The sequence below is a fragment of the Chrysemys picta genome, chromosome 10 (genome assembly GCF_011386835.1).
Source record: "Chrysemys picta bellii isolate R12L10 chromosome 10, ASM1138683v2, whole genome shotgun sequence".
Taxonomy (NCBI): domain Eukaryota; kingdom Metazoa; phylum Chordata; order Testudines; family Emydidae; genus Chrysemys; species Chrysemys picta.
This window is the reverse complement of record NC_088800.1, coordinates 61,741,585-61,749,689: the sequence shown is the minus strand read 5'-3', so window position 1 is coordinate 61,749,689 and position 8,105 is coordinate 61,741,585. Positions and strand designations below refer to the sequence as shown.

Sequence of the window (8,105 nt, the reverse complement as noted above, 5' to 3'; positions counted from 1 at the left end):
CGATTTTATACAGTCGATTGTGTATATCCCCCACTAAGCACATTAAGTCGGCGGAGTGCGTCCTCAATACCGGGGCTAGCATCGACTCATGGAGTGGTGCACTGTGAGTAGCTATCCCACAGTCCCCACAGTCTCCGCTGCCCACTGGAATTCTGGGTTAAGCTCCCAATGCCTGATGGGGCAAAAACATTGTCGTGGGTGGTTTTGGGTATATGTCATCAGGCCCCCCTCCCTCTGTGAAAGCAATGGCAGACAATCATTTTGCGCCTTTTTTCCTGGGTTACCCGTGCAGACCCCATAGCACAGCAAGTATGGAGCCCACTCAGCTCAGCGCTGCTGTTGTGAGCATTGTAAACACCTCACGCATTATCCTGCAGTATGTGCAGAGCTTCGCTAGGAGCCGCCAGCACGAGGATGATTGTGAGGAGGACATGGACACAGACATTCCTGAAAGCACGGGATGTGGCAATTGGGACATCATGGCGGCAGTGGGGCAGGTTGATACAGTGGAACGCTGATTCTGGGCCCGGCAAACAAGCATAAATTGGTGGGACTGCATAGTGTTGCAGGTATGGGAAGATTCCCAGAGGCTGCGAAACTTTCGCATGCATAAGGCCACTTTCCTGGAACGTTGTGCATTGCTTTCCCCTGCCCTGAAGCGCAGGAATACCAAGATGAGAGCTGCCCTGACAGTTGAGAAGTGAGTGGCGATAGACCTGTGGAAGCTTGCAACGCCTGACTGCCACCGGTCAGTCGGGAATCAGTTTGGAGTGGACAAATCTACTGTGGGGGCTGCTGTAATCCAAACAGCCAATGCAATCACTGACCTTCTGCTAACAAGGGTAGTGACTCTGGGAAATGTGCAGGTCATCGTGGATGGCTTTGCTGCAATGGGGTTTCCCTAATTGTGATGGGGTGATAGACGGAATGCATATCTCTATCTTGGCACTGGACCACCTTGCCAACCAGTATGTAAACCACAAGGAGGTTTTCTCAATGGTGCTGCAAGCACTGGTGGATCACAAGGGATGTTTCACCGACACCAATGTGGGACAGCTGGGAAAGGTGCATGACGCTCGCATCTTTAGGAACTCCAGGCTGTTCGAGCAGCTGCAAGAAGGGACTTACTTCCCAAACCAGAAAATACCGTTGGGGAGGTTGAAATGCCAATAGTTATCCTTGGAGACCCAGGCTACCCCTTGCTCCCATGGCTCATGAAGCCGTACACAGGCAGCCTGGACAGTAGTAAGGAGCAGTTCAACTATAGGCTGAGCAAGTGCAGAATGGTGGTTTTGGATGTTTAAAAGCTCACTGGTGCTGTTTGCTGACTAGGTTAGACCTGAACACAACCAATATTCCCATTGTTACTGCTGCTTGCTGTGTGCTCCATAATATCTGGGAGAGTAAGGGGGAGATGTTTCTGGTGGGGTGGGAGGTTGAGGCAAATCGTCTGGTGGCCAATTTTGAGCAGCCAGATACCAGGGCAATTAGAAGAGCACAGCTAGGCGTGCTGCACATCAGAGAGGCTTTGAAAACCAGTTTCATGACTGGCCAGGCTACGGTGTGACAGTTATGTGTGTTTCTCCTTGATGCAAAATTGCCCCCTTTGTTGAATTTACTTCCCTGTAAGCCAATCTCCCTTCCCCCCTTCGACCACAGCTGGCAAAAGAAATAAAGTCCGTATTGTTTTGAATCCATGCATTTTTTATTTATTAAAAAAAAAAAAAAAAGAGATCACTGACAAGGTAGCCCAAGTGGGGTGGGGGAGGAGGGAAGGACAAGGCCACATTGCTTATTGTAGCCACACTACAAATGAAAGATGTTTAAATGACAGCCTTCTGATGCTTGGGCCATCCTCTGGAGTGGAGTGGCTGGGTGCCCGGAGCCTCCACGCCCCACCCCCCTGCGTTCTTGAGCGTCTGGGTGCGGAGGATATGGAACTGAGGGAGGAGAGTAGGTGGTTATACAGTGGATGCAGCAGCAGTCTGTGCTCTTGTTGCTTTTCCTGCAGCTCCACCAGATGCCTGAGCATGTCTGTTTGCTCCCCCATTAGCCTCAGTATCACTTCCTGCATCTTCTGATCGCGCTCAGTTAATGCTTTCCTGGCCTCTGTCATTGACTGCCTCCATGCATTCAGCTGTGCCCTATCAGTGCAGGAGGACTGCATGAGCTCCGAAAGCATGTCACCGCAAGTGCGTTTTTTTCGCCTTCTAATCTGCAATAACCTCAGGGACGGAGATGATAGGGAGCGCATAGAAACATTTGCGCCTGCGGAGGGATAAAAAGGGAGAGTAAAATTTAAGATGATACATTTCTGACAACAAAAGGGAGACTCTTTCACAGTGAATCAAGCAATTCACAGCAGACAGCACATGTGCTTTAGGTACAAGGTCACGTCTTTTATATTGAGCGCCTGCTGGTATGGTGACACATCACACACGTCTGGGCAACAGAATTCAGTTTCCAGGCAGCCATGGTAAGCCAAAGGGTACGCGGGGTTGGCTTCTTCCACCTTCATAACATGTGGGAATGGTTTCACACTGCAGCGGCCTGCTTTCCCATAGCAAGCAATGCTGGTTGGGTTTGCCATTTAAAAGGAAGGGCTGCGGTTTTGGGGTGGATGTGCAGCACACCCCTCTCCCCACCTCACCACGTGGCTATTCTCTGGGATGATCCCTTTTAGCCAAGCACAAACAGCCCAGCATGAATGGGGTCCTTTTACTGTTCCCTTACAAAAATTCCCCTATTTCAACCAGGTGACCATGAATGATATCACTCTCCTGAGGCTAACACTGAAAGATATAGACCAAATGTTGCTTGAATGCGACCAAACCCCAGGACCATTCGCTGCCATGCTTTGTGCTGCAATGATTCCAGACTACTTGCTACTGGCTTGGCGGGTAAAATGTCCTACCGTGGAGGACAAAATAAGGCAGCCCTCCCCAGAAACATTCTGCAAAGGCTTTCAGAGTACCTCCAGGAGAGCTTCATGGAGATGTCCCTGGAGGATTCCCGCTCCATCCCCAGACACGTTAACAGACTTTTCCAGTAGATGTAGTGGCCGCGAATGCATCCCAATTCTTCAGAGAAAATCAAACATTAAACACAATTGCTTTTAAATCCTGTAGTGTAGTTAAAAATGTGCCCTCACCAGACGTGCCTTCTCTGGCTTCAGGGTCTGGGAACCCACCTTGGGAGGGTATTGGCTCCAGGGTGATGAAAAGGTCCTGGCTGCCGGGGACAATAGATTCTCCACTTGTCTGCTGTGCATTCTCCTCCTCCTCCTCCTCTTCCTCATCCACAAAATCCCCCTCCCTGTTGTGTGAGACTCCCCCCTTGCAGGTGTCCATGGACAGTGGTGGGGTAGTGGTAGGGTCCCCCCCCCCTAGAATGGCATGCAGCTGATCATAGAAGCAGCATGTATGGGGCTCTGACCTGGAGTGACCGTTTGCCTCCTTTGTCTTTTGGTCAGTTTGCCTGAACTCCTTAACTTTCACACAGCACTGCTATGTGTCCCTGATGTAGCCTTTCTGCACCATTCCCTGTGCGATTTTGGCATATATATTAGCATTTCTTCTTTTTGATCGGAGTTCGGCCTGCACAGATTCTTCTCCCCATACAGCAATCAGATCCAGTGTCTCCCATTTGGTCCATGCTGCAGCTCGTTTGCGATTCTGGGATTGCATGGTCACCTGTGCTGCTGAGCTCGCCATGCTGACCAAACAGGAAATGAAATTCAAAATTTCCCGGGACTTTTCCTGTGGACCTGGCTAGTGCATCGGAGTTCAAAGTGCAGTCCAGAGCGGTCACATTGGAGCACTCTGGGATAGCTCCCGGAGGCCAATACTGTCAAATTGCATCTGCATTACCCCAAATTCAACCCAGCAAGGTCAATTGTAGTGCTACCCCCCTCGTCAGGGAGGAGTACAGCAGTCGATTTTAAAAGCCCTTTAGGTTGATGGAATGGGGTTGGTTGTGTAGACGCATTGCTTATAAAAATCGACCTAACACGGCTAAATTCAACCTAATCTCGTAGTGTGGACCAGAGTGTGGTGCAGCTAACTTACACCACTTTTATAAGGTCCTTAAGTGACTTCACACTACTGAAGATAGGTACGGCTTCTCCACAGACCACCACATGCTCTCATCATACCTCCAACATGCTCCCTATACTGGAGACAGGGTGGGATTGGCTACACCACCTCCATCAGCTTTAAACCAGTGGAGCACTCCCCTATGCAAGGGGAATTATCTGCTGGCCACCTCAAGCCAGAAAGTGGCTATTTTGCACTACCCGAGTGGCACAAAATATCCATAGTAAATTAGAGAATGCCAGCCTTGTGCAGTCTAAGGTACATGTTGCAGGATTTCTAACTTGAAACCTCAATCAGCTCAGACAACATTTCCTTCTCCAGAGCTAGTGTTCTGGAGAACACCATGCATCCACTTCCAGCAATTTTAAGAGACAACTCTTACCACCAGGTGAGGGAGATTCAGAAATATCTGGAGCAGGCAAGTGACTGACATAGGCAGGTCAAATGGCCATTTAGGACCAAATCCAGTTTCCAATGGCAAAATCCCCACTGGCCTCAAAGAAAACAGGAACAGACCCTTATTTAGTTGTCTCTGCTACTATGGGTTGGTACTTCTAGAGTTTTGCATTAGAGGATCTCAAAGCTCTTTAGAAACAATAGTTAAGCCTCTCAGTACCCAAGTTTGCTATTATTAAACCCATTTTACAGATTAGTAAACTGAGGTACAGAAATGTTAAATGACTTGATCAGGTCCTTACCTGTAGTCCAGGGGTGGCCAACCTGAGCCTGAGAAGGAGCCAGAATTTACCAACATAATTGCCAAAGAGCCACAGTAATACATCAGCAGCCCCCCATCAGCTTCCCGCCCCGCTCCGAGCATCTCCCACCCACTGGCAGCCCCACCAGTCAGCGCCTCCTCCTCTCCCCCCTGCACCTCCCAATCAGCTGTTTCACGGCATGCAGGAGGCTCTGGAGGGAAGGGGGGAGGAGCGAGGGCACAGCAGGCTCAGTGGAGGGGGCGGGAAGGGCTGGAGTGGGGGCAGGGCCTGTGGCAGAGCCAGGAGTTGAGCAGTGAACCCCCGCCCCCCCCCCCGGCACATTGGAACGTTGGCGCCTGTAGCTCCAGCCCCAGAGTTGGTGCCTATACAAGGAGCTGCATATTAATTTCTGAAGAGTCGTATGTGGCTCCAGAGCCACAGGTTGGCCACCCCTGCTCTAGTCAGTGGCAAAGCTAGGAGTAGAACTCAAAAAATCCTCATCAGAATAGCCCTGATTCCCAACTAGTTTGTCCAAGTTTGTATCAGGAGTAACTCCGTAGGATACTGGTCATTAACAATCACTAATGAAACATGTTCAATGTGAACTCCTGGAGGGATCAGGCTGGCTTACTTGCTGCCACACCATAATCACCAAGTCCTCAGCCTTAGACTCACTTCCCTTATTCTTTAGGCATGTAAGTAAAAGTGGGCTGATTTTCAGAGGTACCACTGAAGTCAATTTATCTGTTTAGAATTTTGAAAGTATTTAAATATGGATTTAGGTGCCTAACTGTAGGCATCTAATTTTGAAAACTCTAACCTAGGGAAAAAATAATGCAAGCCAATATTAACGTAGCAAAGCCCCACAAAAGCATTCAGTAAACCAGGCTCACTGAGACAGCTGGCATGTTGAAAGCATGCTGTAAACCTGCCTCATCACAGACAAACCACACACAAATATCATGGTGGGGAACCTCAAGAGTTTGGATTTGGGATGTTTGTCCAAACTACCTGAGTCTATGAAAAATCTCGTCAGAACATGTGGTTCTCTGTCCCCACACAATCCCCCTTTCTACTTTACCTGGTGTTGTCTCCTTGCAGGGAAAGCATGTTGAATTGCTACACTCTCCCTCTCTTTGATGGATGAGTTTTTCTGTCCTTGGGTGTCGTTAGGTAGGGGATGTGGTGGTAAATGGTCCTTCCTGCCCATATTGCAGGAGGAAGAAGCACAGAGCCCCCTGCTACTGCCATTGACAGGTTTGTTTTTACTAGCTCAGAGACAGCACATAAAACCCAACCACATCCACTGAGAAAAGGAGTCAAAATGGCTTCTGTTGGCCACGTTCCTGATCTGGACTAGGCTCAGCCAAACATCAGTACCATGTGAGCTTTGTAACCAATCAGGACCAACCACACCAGCTTAAAGTTTCATAAAATCAACATCACAAACATTTAACTCACCCTAAGTAGCAAAAATTACCCATGTGAAATTTTGCCAGAAAATGTTGATCTCTTAGACTTAATGGTGTTATAACCACTTACCCTAGGTCTAGATTTGCTTGTATGGCTATAAATTCAGCATCTTTCACTAGAAGTACATGAAAAGGCTCAACGTACCCAGTAATGCCTGTCTTAACAGCTGAACAATTTTGGTGTTCTATTATGGCCCTTAACAATATTTGAAACCAACATTTCAGTCAGTACAAAAGTTCAAGTTCACACAAAGAACTATCAGTGAAGTCATTATTTATAAAATTAAAATTGCCTCAGGTAGGATCAAGTTATATAATTAGCACAACAAAGAAATAAAGTCTACCACACACAGTACATCTGTTGCCATATGCATAAAGTCAGCACGGCTTGCCAAAGTAATTTATCCACACAGAACTCACATCCAAACTAACCAATATCTAGTACTGAGCAGAAAGAAAATTTAAAGAAAGGCACATCATTTATCATTACAGACAGCTCAGCAATATTGTGAGCAAAGAACACACTTTCTGGAGGAAAAAAAAACCCCTGAAGATTGGAAATGTTCACTGAGCTCTGTGCCTCCTCCTAACAGCAGCCTGTCATCCAGGATCTCCAGGGCTCTGTTTGAGGGGAAAAAGGGGGAGTAAGGAAAGCTGTGTCCTATCCACCTGCTTCCCCATGCTGCCTCAGAGTCCGGAACCTTCTCCTACTTTTACAGAATTCCCTTCCATACCTATTTACAGCCACTGGCTCACATTCTCTTCTGTGCTGAGATAGCTCTCCTGTGCTGAGTGTGAGGCAGGGAGGTTACCAGGGAGGTTACCATCCTACACCCCCATGTTCATCCTGTGATCCAGGTTTTGAGAAGGAACTGTGTAACTGACCTCCTGGAAGGGAGCAGTCACACAGCTGACTTCTCAGGGACAGAGAAAGGGATGATGGAGGGTATCCCAATCCAGGCCCTGGTTTTTCAGGATGCTGTTTCTGATAAGTTTTTGGAAAGCACCTGTGTCTCTTTACATCAAGATGCAGCTCCAACATCTGTGACAGCAGAGGAGTTGAGATCAGAACATTGCCAGGTGGTAATTTGTGAGAACACAAATGACCCAACTGACAGCAAAGGGGGTGGTGAGATCACAGCCCCCTAGGGGGCAGGGAAGGACTCAGTGCTGGGAGGGGGAAACACAGGGTAACCCCAAAAGGGGAGGTGGATTTTCTGCATATGTACAGTCTTGGGGTTGGGAGACCACTCCCCAAAGTGCCAGCCAAAGTGCAGGATCCCCCTGAACACTTATCTTGCCAGACCCTGAGGCACCAAAATTCCAGAAACATGATTAAATTAAGAGCCCACACAGAGGGGAATACTGGAGGGAAAGAAAAGCCAGTGACTGATTACATGGGAGAGAGTCAAAGAATACCATGGGTAAGGAACAAACTAACCTCAAACTAGAATATCTGAACAGAGGATGCGGTGTCATAGAGATACTTGTAAACACATAGCTGAGATAAAAATTGTGTTATTAATGTTATGTTTTGGGGATAAGGATTTTGACATGGATGTTAAATCTTATGATAATGCTACTTTTCAATTAATACCTGTACACAAGTTTAAAGCTTAACACAGCAGAGAAACCATAAAAAATCTGGTTCGCTGTGTGTGAATAGGGAAACTGAGGCACACCACCTCATGGCCTTAATGGCTGGATGCCAAGAGAATTATAACACAAACTGCCTTCAAGCTAGTCAGTGACTAACCCTCTTGCAGTAAACTATGGGGGGGGAGGTGTGACGCAATGTACCTCGGGTGAACACCCTACATCCCCATGTTCATCCTTATAAT

General features: G+C 47.8%; 1 long non-coding RNA gene across 1 annotated transcript; it reads right to left on the bottom strand.

Annotated features, from left to right (window-relative positions):
- Positions 1–1,683: 1,683 nt before the first annotated feature.
- On the bottom strand, positions 1,684–6,115 carry LOC135973853 (uncharacterized). Its single transcript, XR_010590887.1, has 2 exons — positions 5,874–6,115; positions 1,684–2,268 (listed from the first exon to the last, which is right to left on the bottom strand). It is a non-coding gene; the product is annotated as an uncharacterized LOC135973853 (long non-coding RNA).
- Between the last annotated feature and the right edge of the window lie 1,990 nt (positions 6,116–8,105).